Below are 24766 nucleotides of genomic sequence, written 5' to 3' on the forward strand. Positions count from 1 at the left end.
TACTCAAGTAAGTACATATTGGGAAATTAAGGGCCTAAGACTATATTTTCTGGAAATTGCTGCTATTTGATTTATAATGTAGTATACTGGTACACAGGTACTTTTAGAAAATGGTAGAGTTAAAATACCAGCTTCAGTAGGGCAGCTGTTAACACAGCTGGAATTAAACAAGGTTTCCCCCCACCCCCCACCCTTTTCTCAAACAAACATGGAAAGCAAACTCTTATCAGGTCCTGTCTATCAACAAGCTGGCAGGCTATTGACTATTGTCCATTGTGCTGCCGAATCCTGTCTTGTTACCTTTTGTTCTCTTGTCTGTAGCTGCTGCTTGTCCCTTTACAGATCTGTGCACTGCAATTTCTGTAGGGCAGACATCATCTCTCTACTAAATGCTTGTGCATATTCCAGGTCCATTAACAGTCCAGTAACATGCATTAAGTAACGTCCAATATCAGGAGAGAGCTATGACCATAATCTAATACTATCTATGCTATTCATAAGCTTATAATTATGAATAGATCTACTATTAGAGTTACTGTAGTTTACTTTATTTTTGTATTTATTATGATTTTACTAATATTGTTGATAATCTCATTATAGACATAAGGAATTTCCATTCAAATTGAGCCATCAAAACAGAAGGTATCACTGTTTCTTCTTTTTGTTTTGCCTTGAAGTGTTTTAGGTGCTGAGAATACAGAGAGGAAAATAAATAAATAAATAAATAAAAATAAAGGAAGAAAAAGCAGAAATTGAAACTTCTTAAAGAAACAGACTTTCTCAGAAAAAATACTTTAATTTGGGGGATAAACATTTAACCTTGGCTGAATCTTTTACCTGAATAACTGAATTACCTGCTAATGAGAAAGTAGAGCCAGCCGTTTTCTACCCTCAGCCAGAACAAGCAAAACTGTGGTTCCTACTTACAGTAGGTAATCTTTCACTTATTAAAGAGTATGAGCTCTTCTAAGGACTTGAAACATTTCAAGAGAGCATTTCAAACGTCATTTGTTCAGTAGTTCTGGGTGATTTTTAAGGCCACTTTATTTAATTAGTTTAGGAAACTAATATTTCAATTGTGGATTTTTTTCTGACTCTCTTGCTGCAGGCACACTGAAATAAAAGTGCATCCACAGTTAGGGTTTACAATAAGTGTATCTATAGACCATATTTTGCTTTTTAGTAGCAAGGGAGTGACCTGGTGTTTTTTTCATTTTGCAGAGGTGTAATTTTTGAAAGCCTAGAGTTTTGAGACATTCTATTCATGTCAAGGTTAATGAGATTTTAACACCAAAACTTTGTGTTAAAAAGTGATCTGAACAGGAATCGTCAACATTTCATCATGGCAAATAATTTCTGTACAGGAAGTGACACCCAGCAATGTTGTAAAATTTATGGGGTATGGAAAATGTGGCAAGTATTAGGTTTGAAAATTACATAAAAGAGAATACTGAGTAGGATTTTTAAATATTCCTACAAAAGCAGATGATTGGATAGTCTGATATTCAGTATATGTTGTGTATCATATTCTAATGTTATTGTAGATCTTGTAATAAAGAGTGAAGCTCTGGTCACATAACTGTAGAATTGATTTGATAATTAAAATGAAAATAAAAATGAAAAAAAAAGGTTTGAGATGGATAGTATTTCTTGTATCTCCCTCTGAAGACATGTTATAAGCCATTGTTGAAGACACGGTTCTAGATTTAGTCAATCACCACATCAGTTCTTACATAGCTATAAATGCAAATCTTATGTATAGTGTTGTAAGTAAGATGTCGTATTTTAGATGCTTTTTCATCCATGCAAGTATATACCTGAATTCTGAGATAATTTTTACCCAGTTGATAAATCAATTTTCAGAGGGAGGGACGCTTCTAAGAGGCTTTTGGAGGTCTAACACTCATTAAACTGACAACTGTCCTGCAAGGACTTTGCTCTGAACCAATATCTTCAGCTAAAATGCTAGAAAGGACTTGTTTGCCTATCCAAGTAGTTCTTGAGAATATCATCAAAGTAATCCTTGAACAACTCTGGAGAAACATGCTGCTTTCCAAAGCTAAGGAGGAAGAAAAAGTAAAATGGCTGAAAGATTGCTTCAGATAAGAAAACAAATCCAGTTACTGAGAAAACTAGAGAGATAAAAATATTTGCAAGACATATACTTGTTGCAACACTGAATTATACGTTGATTTATCTGCACAAAGCCTGTGCTTGTTCACTTCTTGTACCACCTATTTCATGAATCTCTGCTTGCTGTTGAAGGACTATGGGGGGGGAGCTCCATTGTTCATTGTTGCAGGAATGCTTCAGCTGGGTACAGCAGGTAGCAGAGCACAATCCTTCTCACACAAACAGCAACTGCTGCAGCTTTTCCTGCTTCAAAGTAGCATTTTATCTCTCTCGAAGTCATATTCCATGGGGTAAAGGAAATAACATGTTGAGATTGTCAGTGACATTCTTCGCTATTCAAGTGGCTTCTTTTGAACAGCTGTTAAGACACCATTTTAACTTCACAGTTGCTCCAAAGGGATAACAAATAATAAATATAAGTTGAAAAAAAAAAAAACAAACACATTTGAATATTTGAATATGTAGGCAAGGCCTTATTTATATTGCATTTATGGTATACCACCAGCAATGTCCATTCATTTTCACCTGACACTCAGACCCTATTTCCTACTGTGTGAGATAAAACACAGCAACGGAGTAATCACTCCTTTCTCTTACCTTAGGGCAAAATTGCTGATGCTGCTGCAGACTGAGTCTCAGGGGAAAATGAAGCAAGTAGCACATTTTGCTATGCCTGTGCATGTGTGGATAAAATACAGTGGAAACTGAGGGCATGATCCAAATCGTGTAACACAACCCCCTACAAATTTTCTTGGAAAAGTCTTCTGATATTGCTTGTAACATCACTGCCCCATGCAGGGAAGTGCTGATGATGGCATGGTTGCAGCAGTTCTTTTGCCATTGTCTAATCCTGAAACTTGGAGCTCAAAATCCTAAAGGGAGGGATACAGGGATGGTTTTAGCTTTTCAGCTGTGCAAAGAGGGGAGAAAAACAGTGCAAAGGGTCATCAACTCATGTGAATGTTTTGGCTATCATTGGTAGCAGCACAAGCTCTCCATATCTGCCTAAAACCAGCAACTGGGAGTAGTGCAGAGAGAAAAGTCACACTGAATTCTGCTATTAAAGCAAAAGTGGTTTATGAATTACTTGATGTGTATGATGTGTCTTAAAGTGCAGTAAATGTTCAACAAACTTGTTACGTATCAGTAAGTTCAACAACTTTTTTTCCAGTTTGACAACTTAGCACTGTTTTTCATTAACACTTTTTCTGGAGCTGAACAAAATGCAATGACTAGTTCATTTTATGTATCTTAAGGGCATAATAAGACAGCGCTTATTGTTGGTGGAATAATGGTCACAACACGTTTGCATAACTGGTTACAGTTGACAATCATTTGCAGTATTTGTATCAACTACTTACGTGAAACATTTTGGCTCCTACCTGGATCACAAAATTTTCGCTGAATTTCAAGACAAGCTTTTAAAGATGTTATGAACCAACATTACACCAACTGAGGGAAAAGAAAATGAAATGAAAAAGAAAAAACACTTTGAATTCCTTTATGAAGCATATTTGAATTCATAGCATAGAACTATTTTGTTTTTTCTTAAGAAAAAAATAATATATATATATGTAGAAAGATCATTCAAAAAAAAAATCAATCGTATATCTCATTTGTCTTAAATCACAGAATATCTCACAATTTCAACTGTGTACAATATGATAACAGAAGAACAACCAAGCTAATATTGCTGTTCAGGGTTAAAGTTTGTGATAGATTTGATTCTCTTATTTAAACTTACACATCTGTATTGGGTTTATGTGGCAAGGTTTTGGTAGCGGGGGGCTGCAGGGGTGGCCTCTGTAAGCAGAGCCCAGCAGCTGCCACATGTTAGATAAAGACCAGATTTAGCCAGCTCCAGAGGGACCCACTGCTAGCCAGACCAAGCCAATAAGCGATATCGTTTGTATCTCTGTAAGAGCAGATTTAAGAAAGGGGAAAGAAACCTGCTACGCAACAGCAGCTATGAGAGTGAGGAGTGAGAACCAGCCCTGCAGTCCCCAAGGTCAGTGCAGCAGGAGGGCAGGAGGTGCTCCAGGCAGGGAGCAGCAGTTCCCCTGCAGCCTGTGGAGAGGCCCCTGGTGGAGCAGGCTGTCCCCCTGCAGCCCATGGGTCCCACAAGGAGCAGATCTCCACGCTGCAGCCCGTGGAGGAGCACCCGGTGGAGCAGGTGGATGTGGCCTGGAGGAGGCTGCGGCCCATGGAGAGACCCCACAGGAGCAGGCCCCGGGCCGGAGCTGCAGCCCGTGGAGAGGAGCCCACACAGGAGCAGAGGTCTGAGGGGAGCTGCCGCCCATGGGGGACCCGTGCTAGAGCAGTTTGCTCCTGGGGGATGGACCCCGTGGTACGGAGCCATGTGGGAGCAGTGCTTGAAGAGCTGCTGCCTGTGGGCAGCCCCCAGAGGCTCAGTTCAGGAAGGACGGCATCCCGTGGGAGGCACCCCACGTGGAGCAGGGGCAGAGCGTGACCGTGAGGGAGTGGCAGGGACGGACGAAGTGTTAGGGACTGACCGCTGCCCCCATTCCCCATTCCCCTGCGCCACTTGGGGGAAGGATGTAGAAGATGGTGGATGGGGGGAAAGGTGTTTATAGTTTGCTTTAAATTTCTCCCTGCTCTAGGTTGTTAGTAATAGGTAATAAATTTCACTAATCTCCCTATGCTGGGTCTGTTTCGCCTGTGACAATAAGTGGTGAGTGATCTCTCTGTCCTTATCTCAGCCCTTGAGCCCTTTTCATCATATTATCTCCCCCTTTCCCTCTGAGGAGGAGTAGTAAGAGAGCATTTGTGGCAAAGCTCAGCTGTGCAGCTGAGTAAAACCACCACAACATCTTATTTTTGCAAGCTGGTACTTTTTTCCTAGTTTATGTATCATAGAAGAATTGAGGTTATCTCATGTTTACTTTAAATAATAACTCATTCCACAAATAACTGGTCAGAATGGGGTAATTACTGATGCTGTGCTCCAGGCTGAATCTAGTCCCCAGTTCTACCACTATCATCCAAACTGAGCTGTAGGAAATAAAGTGGGATCATCTGTATGCTAATCCTGCTAAATCAATGTGGAAAAACTTGTCTCTTAGACATCAGTATAGGTAGATAGGTCATAACATAAACAGTCTTTGAGTTTGGCCAGTTAATTCTACAGTTGTATAGATTATGATTTGAAGGAGAGTTGTAACAGTGCAGTCTTTGCCGGCACTTAGAAAATACAGTAAATATTTTGCAGAATGTGTCAACTGCTCACAGCTTTGCGTGTAACACTGAACTTTTATGAAGTGTTTTATTATTACGGATTAACTACAACATTATCTTTTAATAGGATCATAAATCTTTAATTACAGTTCAATATGGTAGCAAATAAAATTGCTTTTGGAATGAAACTTTTTTATTAAAATGATATGAATATGAAATTTCTTTTAAATGTAAAGAAATCATAGCATCTCAGAAAGAAGTCAAGGCATGCAAAACTCCCAGTGACTTCAGAGGAAGACATTGTCTGCAGATGTGTTAGCAGTTTGCTACTAGTATTTTTACAATTTTTAATGCTCATTAAAAATTCAGGTCACTCAGTGATTTTTATATTTACATTTGTTCTTTAACTTCACAACAGTGTCACCCTAGTTACATAAAAGATCTCATTCCAGGGAAGTGACTTGGCAGGGCAATGTTTTTCTGCTGTCAGAGATCAGTGGAAAAACAGGAGGCTGGTAGAGATACGTTTTTCTTCAAGAAAAAAGAGCGCTCATTCAAACGCTATTAAAACTACAACTGGAATTTCTTACCAGTTGAATCATGAATGTCCATTACTGTCATTGCAGTTGCAACTTCAGCTCCAGCTTAGTTAGCTTTCCTGGAAAAAAAAAAAAACAAAAAACTTTTCAAACACTTTTCCCCTCTAGGTCTGAGTCTGCCTCTGGTAGCAGGGCTGTGAGTCTACTTTGTGCCTCCATGATGGGACTCATGCTGTGGTGATGGGAAACTTTTGAAAATCAGCAGAACTGCATATTACTGCATTATGCTCATTGGTATAATTCCTAGGACCAAGGCTTAAATCTTTATTTCCCATGATGCTCAGTTCAGAGGGCAGTCAGGAGGAGGCCCACAGAGCAGGAGGCATGGGGCATACAGCCTATCTGCTCATGAGAGTGTATACTGTATTTAAACACTTTCCAACTAGTTTAGTCTTCAACAGTGTATTCTGCTTTGGTTCTCAAACAGCAGTTGACTGTTAAGTGGGAACGGGTTTTGGACCATACCCTTGGATTATACCCATGACTGGGAGGGCAATATATCCTACCCACTCCTATTCTTCTATTCAAGGCAAAGAGAGAATCTGTGCCAAAGAGAGAGAGCTGCACCAGGAAAATGTTCTTTGCAGCTGTGCCCTGAATAGCTGTGTACAGACGTACACTTCAGTTGCAAGGCAAGGGGAAAATAGGGCGACTGTTTTCACAGCAAATATTTTCCAGCCCACTGATGTAAAACCTGGTGCTTCCTCATTAGACTATATGGTGCAGGGAACTCTTTCACACTTGCAGATACACTGGGCAAGAAAATGTTCACATTATTTGGTGAAGCAGAATCACAGCAGCTGTTGCTTTAGGCAGTCCTTTCCACTCTTTGTATAGGCATAAAAGATCGCTGGCAAGCCAGGTGAGCGCTAGTCCCAAGGCTGTCAGTTAGTAGACTTAAAATTAGTTGACTTTGCAAGTGAAACTGAATTTGCAGTCTTTGTATGCAAATTGGTCTAATTGACATGTTCTTATGGCAAAGGTTAAAACATGATGAAGACAACCTCTGTATAATCCCCCTAATACCTCTCTTGACTAGCAATACTGTCCTCATGCCTTTTTTTTAACTGTCTTTGCTGTCCTCTCGTATCTGGGGGTGCCAGCAAAGTACTTAATGGGTAAGATTATACCCTGTTAGCAGTTAGTAACTAACCTGAAAAAACACAGAAAAGTGAAGAGGCAATATCATAAGTGTCAGTCTGGCTACCTTGCATAGCCAGGATCTCTGGCAGATTTGCCCCCAGTTTTGTGATGCTACATCCACACCACTACGGCTGTCTATGTTACCTAGTTCAGAGGCAATGTGGTGCTGACTCCCTATACTGCAGTCCTCCAGTCATTTGTAGATACAGCTCAACGTATCCCTGACTGTGGTACTTGCTTCTGCCTTCAGAGTAACTTTTGTCCCATGGTCTGGAAGCAGCTGCAACATTGGCGGTGATTATCCAGTAAACTTGCAATAAATTTCTCTTTTTACAGAAATAATTCTTTGTGAATTTTGCTTCCCTCAGATACCGATTCTTACAGTTTGTGGTGAATATTTTCAAAATGGGTACAATGGCTACATTGTCTAGAAGCCTGGACCAAGAGGAATGCATTTGTAGAGCAAAATGGTACCAAGGATGCCACATTTCAGGCTCTCTTCTGGTTGCATGTGGATGTCCTGAGTGCCCATTTTCAGTTGGAGTGCATTATGTATGCTATTGGGGTGTATCTTCTGGGTTAGTTTTATCCAAAAAGACTGCAGTTTGTGCACAGCTGGGGTTTAGATAATTCCACCATGCAGACAAACAGCAATATCATACAGAGCTGAGGAGGAGGGTGAACTAAAGGTTGCCTAAAGGTTGCCTAAAATCTCTTAATCTAAAACAGCAAACAGTGCCGCACGTTAATTAAAGCACTTTGGTTTATTTCAAACAAAAGGAGTGGAGATGGAAGACTGAATGGTACATTCCCAAGAGTAGTGAATTTAAACTTTGTGAAGAATGGGATTTAAAACTTTTCAGTTTTACCCTGGATTTTCGGCACTTAGCTCTGTTTACCTGCAGAATTCTCTTCAGTTATCCGTATCCTCTCATTTTTAACACCAGCATATGTTGGGCATATATGCAAAAACCGAAGTTATAACCTACCCGAGTTTTTCCAATCTATTTTCACAGCCCATTCCCTCAAGCAATTCAGCTTGTGATTTTGTTTTTAATATACTTTATGGAAAAGCAAAAGTAGTTTAAAGTGACAAGAAGAAAACATCTCAGAAATGTTTGCATTTTTCTTTTCCTAATATGCTACTAGCTTATTAGATCATATTCATGAACAAATGCCACGAATAATGTGCCTAAGTTTCTAAAATGGTCATATAACAAATTTCAAATTAGCATTTTTTCATACCAAGACTTTTTATTGGAATAAACAATTAAGTAAATATTTTCTTAGCACACACCATCTTCCTGACAGATTTTCCAACAAACAAATATTTTTGTAGAAGAAAATATATATATATATATATTTTTTTTTTTTCCTTAGACTCCTTCCCAAATGTGTTTTATAACATCAAAGGAACCGAGAGGGCATTTCTCACTCCATTTCCTCCAGCAATAATCTACCACTGGATTGTAGACGTATGTGAACTATAACATAGGGAGAAAATGAAAGGTATTTCTCATGGTATCGATATTACTGGGTATACTGAATAAAAGACTCCTAACTTTAAGCCTGGTGGAACAACACATGCCATTTATGTTTTAAGTAAAGAATATGAAAGGGTTATACTTCTGAGCTTATTTCCTCATTAATTGTTTTGTTCACAGGGTTTTGTATAGAAGTGAGAAAAAATGTGGTCTGTGTACAATATATATTTGCGAAGTCAGCAGCAGAGTTATAGTGACAGCCTTTCGCTGGTAGCTAGCAGCTGGCATGCTGACCTCACAGACTGACGGAAAATCTGCATGAAAACATTCATTCAGCTCATTCTGGGGAAAAAGTCAGAAAAGTTTGTGCTTACCGCACAAAACTGTCCCATGTACATATGCCAGAGATGACATTTCCCTGGCAACACCTGGGAGCCTTCATCTGGCTGGGAAGCCAGGTTGTTGTGGGAGGCAGAGGGCTCCCGTGGCCCCCCGGTCCCTGTGACTAGCCCCAAAGCTGCTTGCTCCTTGGTGATGGACGGGGGGCGAGCCCTCTCCCCACCAGGGCAGAGGACCTGCTTATATTTGGCTCTGCGGTCATGAAGCCTTTTTTATTCTGCTTTTTCCTTCCATTTGCCAGCCCACGCAGCTGCCTCCCTCTGCTTCAGCGTGTGTTCTTCTGCAAATGTCTGAGCCATGAAGCTGATGCTGGGTCTGGCCAGTGTTTTCCCGGGAAAGCCCACCTGTGCTTTCTCTGAGATGAAATTCAGGCACACAAAAGTCAACATTTAAGTTCTAGATAATGACTTCAAGTGTAAAGAGTTTGTGCTTAAGATATTGCTGTATTTTATCGAGGCTGGAGATTGTTTTAAAGCAGATGCTGTCCATTGCCTGGGACTCCAGAGCAGACCCTTCCTTCCTCAGGATTCTTGTCTTTCACCCTGCCCCAGCCCTCCTTACCAGGATGTCAGCCTAACCTCATTTCTTAGCAGTCTTCCCTGATGATATCACTAAGAAAGTTCCCATGTCCTTCATGGAAAATGAGCTGAGGCTTTGTGTGTGTGTTTTGGGCTTTACGGCTTTTTTTTTTTTTTTTTTTCAGGCTCTCCCTGCTGCAGGAAATTGTGCATCTATATCAGGAGGATATAGTGCTCCTATTTCAGGTTCAGCCTTGGGGAGGTGCTTTTTTCTTTCAAAGCATCCCCTTTTTGAGATGCTCAGCTGCAGGAATGGTAGCAGCTATTACCCAGCCAAGGCCCTCATGTCCTGAAGGGAAAGCAGCTTTTATCCCTGCTCTTCCCACAAGTGGGTGCTCAGGGCGCTGGAAGTGAGCACAGCATCTCAGCAGTCCTGATGAGAAAGAGCCAACAGATTTCCATTTCATTTGAACTTCCATTTTTCATCTGCTTATTTGGAGGGAACAAATCTAGCTGTTCTCCCTCCCTTCAAAATTGAGAAATTTCCTACATGGCATTCCTACTGGCGTATTAAATCTTAATGGTAGCAGCTCAGCAGAGAGAAGAAAAGGGGAAGGGGGCAATGCTTATCAGTTTCACTGAGGAGTTTGGGGGAAATATTTCAAGGCTGTTTGTCTGTTGTGTGGTTTAAAGGTTTCTTACACTTCTAATTAAGTGTGTATATATATATATATATATATATATATACACAAAGCTCAGGAACTGGCACAAAGGTGTAATGAAGTAAAAAAAGCAAACCTTATAAAGGGACACTATTTCATTATTTCGGCAACAGAGTTGTGCTGTCAATGATGTGCACAGGCTGAACAAGGACTCAAAGCTATGTGAAGTAGTCTAAAATAATACCTACTGTCACATCTCCTCAAGTTATGATCTCATCACAATTTTCAAGCTAAGTCAGGCTTTACCTTGTTAGCAGCTTGATAGGAGAGCCGGTGAGAGAAACCCCTCTCATTTGTAGGACGTGGTAGTTTTGGATGGTTTATGGGCCCATGCTGCCATTCCCCACCCCTCCATGGCCCAAATCAGTGCTGCATCTTGCCCCCACTGTTCTGCCTGTGGCTTCTGGGCTGCCAGAGGATGACGTGCCAATGAAATCATGGCCCCTGACACTTAAATATCCCTCAGCGTGTCTCACCAAAAAGGCCTATTAAGCAGTGATGCCCTGCTCACATTTCAGATTGAGTAATTAAATTTTCTCTGCCTACATTCCCTTTGTAGTTTTAATTACTGTACAGCTTTTTTTGCCCCTTCTTTTTCTGTTAATACACATGATTTCCTGAAATGGTGTTCAATATTTCCTTGCTCTCATACATGTGTCCACTCAGATACAGTTGTATATGAACCATGATAATTCTGCCCTGGATAACATTTGTAAAGCCCTCCTGGATGCTCTAGGAACTGATGACTATCGTCTCTCTCCTTGCAGATACAACAGTACTTCATGACACATCCTTACATTTGTCCTTCACCACTACTTTGAGATAAATATGCCTGCATTTTCTATGCATTTGCAAATACATAAAAGGTGCATCATTTATGGGGGCATTGCCCTTAGCACAGAAGACCCAGGGACCTGGAGAACATCCTTCAGTTTGGAGATTTTCCATGTCGCCGGCAAAGCTATTGTGTGGAGGGCAGGAAACCACTGGGATAAGAGAGTTTGCAAGCCCTAAAGATTTTGTTCTGGGATGCAACTCAGCTTTTAGCTGGCATAGGTCTCAGCCATTTCTTTGCTATTACTCCAAAAAATAAGTTGAACCGGTAACTTAGGTCACCAGCACCAAGCAGAAACATGGACAAAAATTTCAAACAGCCCAAAAAACCTTTGCACATTTAATGAAAGTAGAGAACAGAAAGATTTGATGCAAGGCATACTGATGCAGGATGTTACACTGATGTAATTTCCATCTCTTGGAAAGGTTAAAAAGAAGAAATAATAAAATGTTGTAACCAAGCCTATTGCTGAGATCTGTACCTAAGGAATACTGACTCAGTGCTACTAACTCAGACAAAAGGTGGGGGTTCTTACATCTACGGTAACAGTAATAAGGTGAAGTTGTACTTCTCAACGATGTTCCAGTCCAAACACAAACAGTGAATCGATATTGAAGGCTGCTGTTTCCCACTGGAAAAGTCCACAGCAGGAGAAGTTAGAGAATGAGTTGTTTTGTCCACTTAGATTTTTAACACATATACCATGGGAGTGTGTTGCTTCTCTGCTTTTTACCCAAGCATTGCTAGCTTTTTACCCAAGCTTTTGGACTTCTGTCTGTTCAAGTTTGCTTGTATGGATACCTCAGATGCTGCTGTGAGATGACTACTACTGAGAATCTAAAAGGAGTTTGGATACTAAAGGGAGCTTGGACTATAAAATACATTTCCATATCTGGAATAGCATTCACATCCAAACTTTCTTTCAACAGAGGCACAGCATGAAACTTGGGTCTGATGTGAGTCCTTATGTATCTGTGTATTTAGGTCCAATGAAATGATTAAAGTTTAATGTTACATTTAATGTTTGCAGTGCTTCCTTCTTTGCCCTATTCTCCCCTCAGCTGGCAGAATTAAGCAGTAAAAGAGTTGGAATGGGAGTATCCATAGTCTCTTAACATCACTAGTTATCTAGCCCTGCTCCTGACAATATCTCACTGTCTGCAAAAAAATTATAGAGACCATGAGATGGGCTAGGAAGCAGGACACTTCCGTTAACCTTGCTGCTGTTCAGAGTCTAAACAGCTCTATCTCGGAGTAGGGAAACTGCTCAGAAGTAGAAGGGAGTCTGATTTTCCAGCTGCCTTGCACCGGTAGCAGCCACTTGCTCTTGTGGATGTTATATGTAAAACATTAATTCTTTGAATGCATTTTATATCCATGGCAGTGCTGTTAATGGCTGCCATTAGTGACTGAATGTGGGACTACAGTCATACTCCCTCTCTTCCTTCCTCTGTTATTTTTCAGTGTCATTCCGCCATGGCCAACATTCATGTGCTGAGGACAGCTCTTCCAGCACTCTGGAGGCTTGGCAGTGCAAGCATTAGTAGGCAGCAACCTGAGAATTTCTGATTTAGGGTATAAATGTGTAACAAGCCAACCTACAGCACTTGTTCATGCAGACACTAATAAAGAAGTGTGGACACAACAATGCTGAATGTTTCTGTGTAAGGGATTTTGCTCCACTCTGAAAGAGCATACTGCAAATATCACACCCGCCATTTGTGCAAAATGACTGGTCACTGGCCACGTTTAATTCTTGCTTTTTCCACTATACAAAACCTAATTTTCCTTAATGTCATTCTGCTAGTACATTATCATGTATTTCTCTGCCCTTTATGCTGCTGAAATGGTGAGAGAAAGGTGCACTAGCAGGGAATTAGGTATCTCAGAGAGTTTTGTGAGGTGAGGGCTAGTGTCTTAATCATTATGATGGTGTGCTTTTCTGCTTTCCAGTAAAAATGAAGTCCAAGGAAATAGAAAATTGTTGCCTCTAGAATATTGTTGCTTTTCCCTTGATTTGAGAACATTTTTTAACACTGTAAGCTTTACTCTGAGCATTTATTAAGGTCGCTGCTACAGAGAGGCTCCATTGAATCCTGGTTCCAATCTTTTTTTTTTTTTTTTTTTGTGGATTAAATATCACAGGAAGTTACAGAAACTGAACCCAGCACTTTTTAAAGTGGTGTGCCCAGAACAGTGATTCTGGTAATACTTCGTTTGCTGAGACATTTGTCTGGCTCAGCAGTACCAAGCACCCCATAGTTCAGCTGCGTTTCTTGCACTCTTGCTGCAGTCTGGTCCTATCTGCATGGATCAGCCAAGAACCTGAGGATCCGTATCTTTGGGGCAGCACAAATCTTGCCATCCCTTTACCAGTGTGTGTGGAACATACCCTTTCATTTCTTGGCTCAGTGCTCTGATACTGCCATGATAACTGCAGGTTAATGTCTGGATGGGATAGCCATCTAACAGGCTTTTAAAAAACATCTTAAAGGACTGTTTCCAGCCCCACCATTTTTTGTTTTTCTCTGTAAGAAACCTCACAGAAGACCCCAAAATAGCTTTTATGCAAAAATCTAAACCGGGCAAATAGGGCTGAAGATATTTCCTCTAGTTCTTGATGGAAAGGGGTATTAGGGGAGGTTTGGCATGAGAGAGAAAAAAAGATTTATTACCATTCTGGTTCCTGTGTCACAGGACAGTTCACATATTGAAATGCAACATACATTAATTCCCAACTGTGATGTGCAGTTATTCTGGATATTTTCACTGGTTACAGTACAGTTTCTCATGCATGTTAGGTGATCTTCCATGATAAAATGTTCTAATCTCCAAACTACTATGCCGTCAGAAATAATAATAATAATAATAATAATAATAATAATAATAAAGGCTTTGGATCTTTGGGTCTTCATATATTTACTCACGAATCACAAGTTTTGTGAAGAAAGCATTTGTCTTAATTCTCATCTTTCGTGACCTGTAACGTTTCAGTCTTCTATAAGGAGAAATACTTGGTTTGATGAAAACCTGCTTGGTGTTTGTCAAAGTTTTATCTTTTAGACAAATGTCCAGTCTTGACATGAAGACTCTTGGTAGACTATCCCAGGAGTTTCACCATGTGCATGCTATTACTAATGTGCAATATGTCTGTCTTCACTTCAAGCCATTGGTCAAACTTCAATTTAATTTCAGAGGCTCTTCATGCACCCTCCACAGTGTTCCTCATTCATCTGCCTATCCTGCTGCCCTCTCATGCATCTCATGGATCCTTTTATGCCCACGGAAAGCAGGGATGGAGCTCCACTCTCACTTCATTTTGTTGAATGCGGTGCACAAAACTGCTGTTGCTTTCAAAAATCACAAAACAAGGGCAGAAGACAATCTCCTTGACTTTGTAGTGGGTTACAAAATTCACATTTTGGTTTTACTGGATACCCAGCAGTGGGAAACCTGATTTAAAAGAAGCACAGGGAGCTCTCACAGCTCCTGTACTGGGAAGGGCAGGGTGCTTGTGCATAGAGGCCTGCCACAGATTTGTGCAAAACACTTCAGTGCCGGTTGAAGGTGGTTCTCAAAGCATTCATAGCAAAGGCAGTCTTAAGCTGCAAAATTTCAAATCATGTTCTGGAACACTTTGGGGACAGTTTAGGATGGTTTATATAGAGATTTGTAGGTACACTTGAAAGCTCCGGAATTTAAAGAGATCCTAAAATCCAGATCTAGACTTTTGATTTATGTTTATCTCCAATTTGCATGGAGCTGTGAATAACGGGTCTTCTCCCAGCCTCCTTCCAATGTTCTCTACATTTTCCTTTCCTTAGACTAGCTATATAATCTGCTTCCATGGAAATAAACCATTCACTAAAAAATATCAATGGTGGAAACAGGATACCCTTTTACTGAACTAAGGATTTACAACGATCTATTATAACTATGAAATTAATATTATTAATGATATTAAAGAAGAGAACAAGAAAATTTTTAAAAAAATAAATAAAAATAAAATAAAATAAAATAAAATAATTAAATGAAATAAAATGAAATGAAATGAAATGAAATAAAATAAAATAAAATAAAATAAATAAAATAAAATAAATAATAAAATAAACTGTCTTTCATCTTGGGTCTTGTTCTCACTCCCATTAGTTTTGCACAAAGAATATCCTGTTGGGATAGCCAGGCATTAACATAAGTTCACAACAGTTTTGCAGTGGTGACGGGCACATTGGCAGCACCCATGGGATGGTGCCTATGCTCTGGCTACCGAGTGCCATCCCTGGTTGCCTCCCTCCAAGGAGCAGCTTGCCTCTGAGGTGAGTGCTGCTCGAGCAGATACCACTTGGTTTCTTGTTGGTTTTGTTTGTTTGTTTTTGAAGTTATCTGAAGATCCAAATATTGGAGTAGATGTAGCATGGGGAAGATCCAATGTGGCCACTACTCCCTCTCTTGGAAATAAGACTTGGTAATTCTCTCTGGCTGGGAGATGTTTGAGATGGAAATTGCTGTAAATATACAAATGTTATAACTCTGTAAATGTGGTTCCCTCCAGTACAGTTTATAATATACTGTATTAATCTCTGGTCAAATGCCTACCTGTCAGCAAAATAAAAATCATTTGAAACAGCATAGGTGATTGATGAGAAACTTATTAAATCATGAAATAAGATTGATCCTGTGGAAAGCTATGGGGTCAACCCTTCCAAAATGCTGAGCCTCTTAAAATAAATAAATAAATTAATAAAAATAAACAAGGAAACAAACAAAAAACACTGCAGACAAATGCTGATTTGGATTTTTGGAAGCCCTGCATGTATCTCTGCTGTGCTGCTTGCTGGCTCCCTGCCACCCGGTTCCCCAGGCTGTTTGCAGGGTGGTAGCTCTGGAAGGGGAGTTTTGGTGGGTGCAAAGATGGGCCCCAGCGACCCGTGAATATTGGCTGGGCAGTAACACACTGGGGTGGGTGGACTGGGGGAACGGGTCCAACTGCCACCTCCAGCAGGGAGTGAGACTTGGCTGGGGATGCTTGTTGCTTAGTAAAATCAGTAGCCAAATCCTCTTCTGGTTCGTTCGACGTTAAATTAATGACAGATATTTTAAAATGTGGAAATAAATTTTTATTTTTAGTTTATTTTATTTTTAATTTTTATGGGTATTTTTCTTTAGGACTACATGGGCATGTAATTTGCTAAAAAGAGTATTCCACACATTATTTCCCTGATAATTCTCCCCCTATCTTCTAATTAATTTTGCACATTCTCCAAAACGTGCTTCTACCTCCCAGAAAAGCCGTTTTCTCTGATTTCTATCAATTGTTCATTTGCTGCTCCTTCTCGAGATTTCTCACTTCTGATTCATGAATCCATTAAAAGTCTTTCCTTTGAAAAGTGCCCCCCACCACCATGTCAATTATTTCCCCGCATTAGTGCTGGCAAGTAGGATTTCTGACTCTCCCGAGCAATTAACCTGACAGTTATCAATAGCAAACACCATGCACTGTAACAAAACGCTGCCGAGTTAGGACCCATAAGGCGATGAATTGTACAATACAGCTAATGGAAAATGTAATTGTAAAATGGTTAGCCTGTCTGACTTCCTTGAACCTTTGGCAGATGACATGCTTAGGTAATGCATTGAGAAAGCTCGCTCTCCCGGCGTTCCTGCGTGCTAAGCCCCGCAGAGACACAGTAATGCACATATGCATATACAGGTGTATCTGTATATTTAAATTCTATAGCACCAGCACTATTTTGTGTAACTGGGGTTCTTTAATTATGTGGATCAATTGATGGAAATGGGGTGCTTTTAACTCCAGCTCAGACAACAAACTGCAGTTACTCTATAGAAATACCTACCCAGAATGTTTGTGCTCCATTTCATGTGAGCAGGCTCACTGGTTCTCTGCCGAGTCCTCACTACTAAGCCCATGCTGGGCTTTTCTCTGTAAGACTGCCTGCAACATGCCATGGTATCACACCACTTTGCCAGTTCACCGTGCAGGAGCTGGTCCCACGAGCATTCAGCAATGCAGTACGGCACCTGCCCACATAGGGTTGCTGTGGATCGATAGCCATGGCTTATTCCACTTCTTTGAAATATTTCCCTCTTCCTTCCTCCCACCCCAATGTGACTTCTGTGAAATCAGACAGCTACCTATGGTTCACCAAGATCTGTTCCTAGGCTTGGCAGGGCATGTGATGCAATGAAAAAGGGAATCAGACCCTGAAACAGTGAACTCAGTAATAAACCATGCTGAGAAATTACATCTGAATTGCCATTTGTGTGTGCCACATCACTCTTTAAAGTAGAACACATTGTTTTACATCTTTTCATTGACAGAAAAGTCTTCTGGTGTGTTATAAAAAGTGACTTTGTAACCAAATACAACTGCTTGGTACCCTTAGCAAATGTTCTTTAATATCTATCCCATTGAAGAATAGCAATTTATCCGATTTAGCACCAATCCCTTGCTATGGCAGTTAACAGAGATATCTGACTTGGTGCTAAAGAACATCTGAAGGTTATTATAACCTGTATAAGGTACAGGCAGGCCTGCAGTTACTACTGCATTGTATGCTTTGCCAAGTGTAACAGCACTAAAGTTATACATTAGCTCTGTGAAACTGCAGTGTTCTTGCATATTACGTTAATATCAGCTAATAGGGAATTAGTGCCACCTAATGTAAAATTGTTACCCAAGTGTCTCAAAGAAAGGAAAGACTTTCTCATTCCCTCTCTTTCATTTGCAATAAGCATTAGTAAGATAAAAACAACCACGAATTATGGAGCTGCTCAATATTATATATTCCTATGATATTAAATATTTTCTATTCCTATTACATAAAATTTACCTATGATTAGCAACACATAATCTGGTCTATTCTAACTGAGAAATTGGCCATTTCCTAATGCTCTAAAGGATTAATTGTGGTAATGAAATACTTTCCTCTTACACTCCTGTGTAAACTATAATTATTTTGGTCCCAACTGTACAAATGCATACGTAAGCTCTTAATTGTACTCAGGTGAGGAGAATTAGTGCATCTATAAATGTTAATGTGAACAGAAGCAAGATCCTACATGCATTTTTTCCTTTTACTAAAGGTAAAGCCCAAATTCCAAAGATCACTCAGTCCCTCTGGATAGTCTGTAGGAGAAAAATAATCCTTTAATAAGGACTAGTGAGAGCAAAGATAAATATGGAATGCTCTGGTTCCTATTGCCTATCAGATATCTTCTATCTGAATCAAGTTTGCTAAAAATAAAAATAATTGAAAAAAAAAAATAAAAGAGCAAAGAGGAAGGAATCATTAGCACAACAACAACAACGTATAACAGAAATACAGTTGAGATGAGGATGTGTTTCCTTGCTGAGATGTAGTCATGAGTCACCCCTGCCCAAAGATCATTCGACATTAACGCAGTGACCCAGACTACGTATCCTGGGATCTAAGAAAATGTGATGAGCAGTCTAGGGCCCAAGTCAGGATACTCCTTTTATAGGTCTAGTTAAAGCTTTTGCTGAGAAAGCTTTGTTTTATCTTTTCATTTCATTTTAATGCCAACATATGCTGAGATGCTATTATTACATTTGATATTTTAGAAAGGATGCAGTTGAGCCAAAATTACTTTAGTCATTGCTACTGTAACTCAGACTAGGCCTTTAAACATTTGATCTGAGTTGCATCTGGATATACTGGTAAAGAGGAGATGGTTACAGGCAAATATTTCATTTTGTTACCCTAAAAAAAAAAAATGCCAATCAGTGCATGACACCTTGTAAAGAGTCAGAAAGAGCAATCACTAAATGTCATTTTACAGGAGCTTTTGAAAGTATTTAACTCATAATGCTATAAGCACTTCCAGGTGGGCAGGAATGCAACTACATTGGCTTTGTTGCATGATTGATAGGGTATCATAGATGAGGTGAGGAAAAAGTGTCCAATCTCAGCTTTTCTGCTATATTCAATAATTTTGGTACAGGTCTAATATGAAAACTGACTTTAAGAGAAAAGCAACTTTGAGAGAATTAGGGCCAAAAAAAAATAAATCTTTTTTTTTATAATGTGAATGTATTGACAGCCACTATTTGGTTACACTAACATTTATAGTAAGATACTTCATTTTTCTCAAACTGAAACATGAAATTTATAAAAGTATTAAATCATCTAAATCCTTAAAAAAAAAAAAAGCGTACAATTTGGTTCAATGAACATGACGAAATCTTAGAAAGACAACAGATATTTTGAAAAGTAAACACAATATTGGGAGGGGTTTTAAAATAAGTTTCAGCACAGTCTAAATGCTTTAACTGAAATACAATGCTCAGTGTAGCTAGATGAGATGTTTTGACTCTAACAAAATGAAATGACTAGTGATAAAAAATTTTAATAAATAAACTGCATACATTTCCCTTCTCACCGAAGTAATTTTAAAATTGCACTATCGTTGATAGCACATATTAGAAAACTCAAAATCTAATTGTAAAAGTAATTATTTGTGTCATGCACTCATTTCTTTTTATATTACAGCTCCTATTCAACTCCTATTTTTGTGTAAATGATAAACATGTTTGTAGCTGCATTTATATCACGTTATATATTTAAAGCATAAATTGTCTCTGTCAGGATTATTACTCATTCTGATGTACAGGAAATGCATTCTGGAACAAGTACACAAGTCATGCGATCTGGCCTCTGAGATAGTTATGAGTCTAGTCGTAAATGGGTTTTGCTTGTTTCAGGGAGCCTGTGACAGACATAAATGGAAACCTGAGGTGCCTCTGGTTGCCGAGCTAAACTCGACTGTGTAGTTGAAACTATTTTCTGGGTGTTAAATGGTGGTGTGCTTCTCCATAAATTTTGTCATTTCATCTTTCTGAAACACCTGTGTGCCTGTGAGCTGCACGGGAGGTACTTTGGATGGCGCGGCCTCCCCAGGCAGCCTGGCTCCATGCCTCTATCTCCTGGGCTCTCTCCTCTATCTCCTGCCTCATCCAGCTTTAACTGCAGATGATGCTATTTCTCCTCCTAGCATGCAAAGAGGAAGCCATCCTACTGGGCTGAGGAAAGGCGAGGGCAATTCTCATTAGGTTTATTCCAAAGCTTTGACGTGGGGCCTGCACAAAAGAGGCCAGTGAAACACAACCCTGGCAATGGGCTCCATTACAAATACGGGCGCCCCATTCCCAAGAGGAGCTGAACAGTGCCAAGGAGTCTCCAAGGGCTTTACAAGAGAGGCCTGATGTCAGAATGTACATGAATGCTGTGGATCTTACTTTTGTATGTGCAGAGGGCTGAATATCTCAAGTCTGAGTGGGAACACTACTGAACGCTGCAAAGTCCACGTTGTTGTGACAGTAGCCTCCGCATTTCTTAACCCCATGCACAAACTACCCTCCTAGCAATCTTCTCTTCAATGGTGCCAAGGTTTCATGAGCATTTGAAAGCATTTCATGTCAAAGCAGTTGAATTCACAGAAATTCAAGCCAAAAAAACACCCCATCATGTAGTCATTTGTCTTGTGAAACCAGTTACATAAGGGTGCCTATGTGGTCTCTTCTCTTGCTCATATGTTCTGGATAGCAGCTGCTGCTAAGATGCTCAATCTTACAGAAAGTTTTTGAGGGCAGTGTTACAAAAGCCACCCAGATAAATGCTGTTTTAGTAGAGATGAACCACCGGGGAGAGAGAACTGTTCAAATTGGACAGAAAAGATCACCCAATTTTATTTTGGCTGGGGTATAGAATGGGGTTTAGACTTAATGGCAATTTTGCAAGTACCATTAAACCCTCAGGTATAGGTTGTGGTAGCTGTTATGCTGTATAAGAGGGTTGTTGTGGTTTAGCCCGGCTGGCAGTCAAACACCACACAGCCGTTCGCTCACCCTCCCCCCTCCCTCTCCGGGATGGGGGAGAGAAACGGGAAAGTGAAGTCTGTGAGTTGAGATAAAGACAGTTTATTAAGACAGGGAAAAGAATAACAACAACAATAATAATAATAATAGTATTAATAGTAATAATGTGTACGAAATAAGTGATGCACAATGCAATTGCTCACCACCCGTTGACCGATGCCCAGCCTATCCCTGAGCAGCCGGCCACCCCCTCCACCCCGGCTAGCCACCCCTATATATTGTTCAGCATGACGTCAGATGGTATGGAATACCCCTTTGGCCAGTTTGGGTCAGCTGTCCTGGGTCTGTCCCCTCCCAGCTCCTGCTGCATCCCTAGCCTGCTCGCTAGCAGGACAGAGCGAGAAGCTGAAAAGTCCTTGGCTTGGTGTAAGCACTGCTCTACAACAATTAAAACATCAGCATGTTGTCAGCGCTCTTCTCATTCTAATCCAAAACATAGCACCCTGCCAGCTACTAGGAGGAAAATTAACTCTGTCCTAACTGAAACCAGGACAAGGGTTAACAGCAACAAGACAATCATACGTACAAAATGAGTGTACACTGATTATGAAGATGCTGAAACTTATGTAGTGCAGCCAGTGGCCAAGGGGTGAATGCTGGCAGTCCTCACAATCCCTCCTCTTGGTCAGATGGTCTGGATAACCACAGCTGAATGGATGAAAGAGTGAGCAGAAACCGCCTCACTTAAATACCCCAGAACTGCCCTAGAGGGTCTTTGCCCCACACTGATGGAAGACAACCATCAGCTACATTTAACGGTAGCCTGGGAATTACAGGGGTGCTTTAGAAAAAAAGAGGAGCCCACTAGAAATGAGTAATGAAGCAGCCCAAAGTGTGTGCAGGGCTGGGCGCCCCAGGGAGCAGGCTCTTGGGAATATGCACAGAAGGATGTGAGATGCTCGTAAGTGTCTGTTACCATTTTGTGAGTGTCTAGCATTGTGATGGATCTCCCCTATTGCTGGTATTGATCCTGAATGCATAGGTCACAGATTGCCAGTTATTTATGTGCTGTTAATAAATCAATAAGCCATTTGATCTTGCTCTGATTTAAACCACCTGAACTGAGGAGATTTTCCCCATACCAGCCATATATTGCAGTGGGGTGTTCTGGGCTCTGGTAACTGCTGCTCCTGTCCACAAAAGTTTTTTTTCCCATACCCTCTCCACCTTCCCATGCCCTGAATTTCTGCATTTGCTAAGATGTCAGAAAATTCATTTCTCAACTCTAATTGAGCCAGCATTTTTATTTATTTTTTTTCTCCACTGTTTTGTGAGTGAATTAAATACAGTAATAGCCAAAGGGCCTGCTTACGAATATAATGTATAGATCCTATAAAAAGGGAACAAGACTTGGCAACATCCTGAGTACTGGAACGTGGAAAATAAACAAAAAAATCCAGTGATGAAAGTCCAGGAGTGAAGATTTCTCCATGACACTGTACCCTTCTCTTAGTACGTTTAAATTCAATTAGCACACCGAGACATGTTCCAGAGCCTTTAGTTCAGCCATGACTTCTAAGGTGAAAAAAACAGAGCAAAACCCTTTTCTAGGGGAATTTATTTTTAAGTCTCAGGGTCTCTACTATGTTTGAGAGATCAGTGAGAGGGTGCAGAAAGTCACTGCAGTTTTGCTTGCCTGTGATCTCTTGCTGCCTCAAGAACAATGAATGCCTTTTTTCAAGCAAGCTGGCTTGTCTGTTTGCTAAGCCATTTCTTTGAACTGCCTTCCATTAAAAAGAAAAGCGCATTTTACTGTATCAGATATACTGGAAGATTCTTATTAAGGCACAAAATAGTCCTTCCCCATGCTCTTATGATCAAATTGTGTACAATGAGTGAAACTGGTCCCTGCACACAGCAACAGTGCAAGGCTTACTGCATCACTCACACCCCAATTACACTTTCAGGGCAGTGCATTGGCATTAGGAAGGCCAATTTGCCCACAGACACAGTGCACACAATGTGATCCACTTGTCCTAGGTGGCGAGCTTTGTCTAAGGTTTCTAAGCTTGCCTTGTCCTGTCAGCCAAAAGCCTCACAAACAAATTTCTTGTTGAGATTTTTTGTGGAATTTTATGTATCTGAAGAAATACTTGTGTAATGTGCTACAGAATGTGAACGAGACGTTCCTTTTTTTTGTCATCAAATTTCTGCATTTCTGGCATTTTCAGAATCCATATTTCTGGACAACCGTATCATATTATTTCAGATATGTGTTCAAAGGAAGTAGGATTTTCATGCAGTTTATCCAGGTTCTGATGTTAAGTGGTGTAGTCTCTGCAGGAAGAAAAAACAAACAAACCTCTACCTCTATACTGAGCAGTAATAGATGTAGCTGGTGTCTTCAGATGTGAGAGATGCTGATAATTCAAAGCTCAAAAAGAGAAGAAAAAATCCCCACTAATTAAATTGCTTACCACTTGTATTGTGCAAGTCCCCTCACATTGCAGCACTGTGACCGAGCGATGCTGATCCCCTCTATTTACCCCGTGACAATGGGCTCTGCTGAAAACTGACCAACGAGGAGTCCTCAAGAGGTACAGTGGGACATGGATTTGCTCTCCTTTCAGTTGCTAAAGACCAGCTTGCAGTGATAAAGAAGACACTGAAAGAAGACTAAAAGGTCAGAAGAGCTGGTGCTACGTGTTTTTCTGCCTTTGCTGCCCAGCAAGGGAGCATGAGATGAACCAGCTGCAGTGAATGAGTACGAGTTTCTGCAGCCGCAGACTCTTGACGCGGCGTGCTTGGTGGCAGAGAAGTCCTGGCCAAGCCAACCTGATACCCAAACACAGCGTGTGAGGCCCTTGGCTGGGCCAGCACAGTACATTTTAGTACTTTGTAATCCAGGATCAGAGGGCTGATCTGTCTTGGAAAATGGGTTTTTGTGGATATGGGTCTTTATATACACATAGCTAGTCAAGGGGTATCTTGCAAGGGAAAGGAGCCTGCTTATTCTGGAAGAGTTACAGCGGTATATATTCCTTCTCAAGTGTCCTCTTGTATTAATCCTGAGGCAGCATCCTGTTCCCCAACCCTGAATGCCATTTTTGTACATATTTCATTGTTACACTTATATGGTTGCACAATGCAGCAAGAGCTGATAGGGTCTGCATTTTCAATTAATTTTCTTAAAGTAAAAATCATGTTTGACTATTTTAAAATGCATACACCAACACAATGGAAATAAAACCAAAATCTGAGTCAAAATTGTCATTAGTTGGGACTGCCTGACTGCTAAAACAAGGCTGCAGCTTTTGCGTATAGCTTTCTGGTCATTTATGATTTTTCCCAAAGCAGACATATAGCCCATGAGCTACGATTACAAGCTATATCACACATGCATTTAATTCCCATGATGAAATACATGCTATTTCTTCATTTCATTGCTAAAATGGTAAGCTTTATTTTCTTCTACTGTTGATTTTTATTTCAGAAGAGCCTGCAGGAAAGTGTTTTATGTTTTCTGACTGCAGTAAAATCAAGTCAGATACCTGATTCCAGTATGAACTTCCTACTGTATATTAAGAATTAAGCAGAAAGCTGATTGTAGCAGATTTATTTGTCAGAACTAGATCTTTAAAGACCTACCTCACAGTGTGATTCATTTTCTATTAAATTAGTTATTTGTCCTCCACGCTATAATCTTTTCAGGGAGATATCTAACATAGTTTGAATGCAAATTCATCCCTAGGGAAATAAAGCACATAGGAGAACCAACGCAGTCATATTCCATTTCCATTAATTCTTTCATTTGTTAACCTTAAATTTGTTTCAGTCTGTATCAGATACCAATGCTGTCATTCTTGCACTTTATTATGCCTT

The 24766-nt window shown here is 40.2% G+C and overlaps 1 long non-coding RNA gene across 10 annotated transcripts in view; it reads left to right on the plus strand.

The window, feature by feature from the left end:
* LOC121075104 overlaps window positions 1-24766 on the plus strand; it is a 201482-nt gene that overhangs the window by 168358 nt on the left and 8358 nt on the right. For 6 of the 10 annotated variants that reach the window (XR_005822738.1, XR_005822731.1, XR_005822729.1 and 3 more), the window contains 2 exons: window positions 8451-8579; window positions 10961-12044. The exons of 1 other annotated variant lie outside the window; for it this stretch is intronic. This is a non-coding gene — a long non-coding RNA (uncharacterized LOC121075104). 3 more of the 10 variants (XR_005822741.1, XR_005822742.1, XR_005822728.1) reach the window with 3 other exon arrangements.

The sequence above is a fragment of the Cygnus olor genome, chromosome 1, assembly GCF_009769625.2.
Source record: "Cygnus olor isolate bCygOlo1 chromosome 1, bCygOlo1.pri.v2, whole genome shotgun sequence".
Classification (NCBI taxonomy): domain Eukaryota; kingdom Metazoa; phylum Chordata; class Aves; order Anseriformes; family Anatidae; genus Cygnus; species Cygnus olor.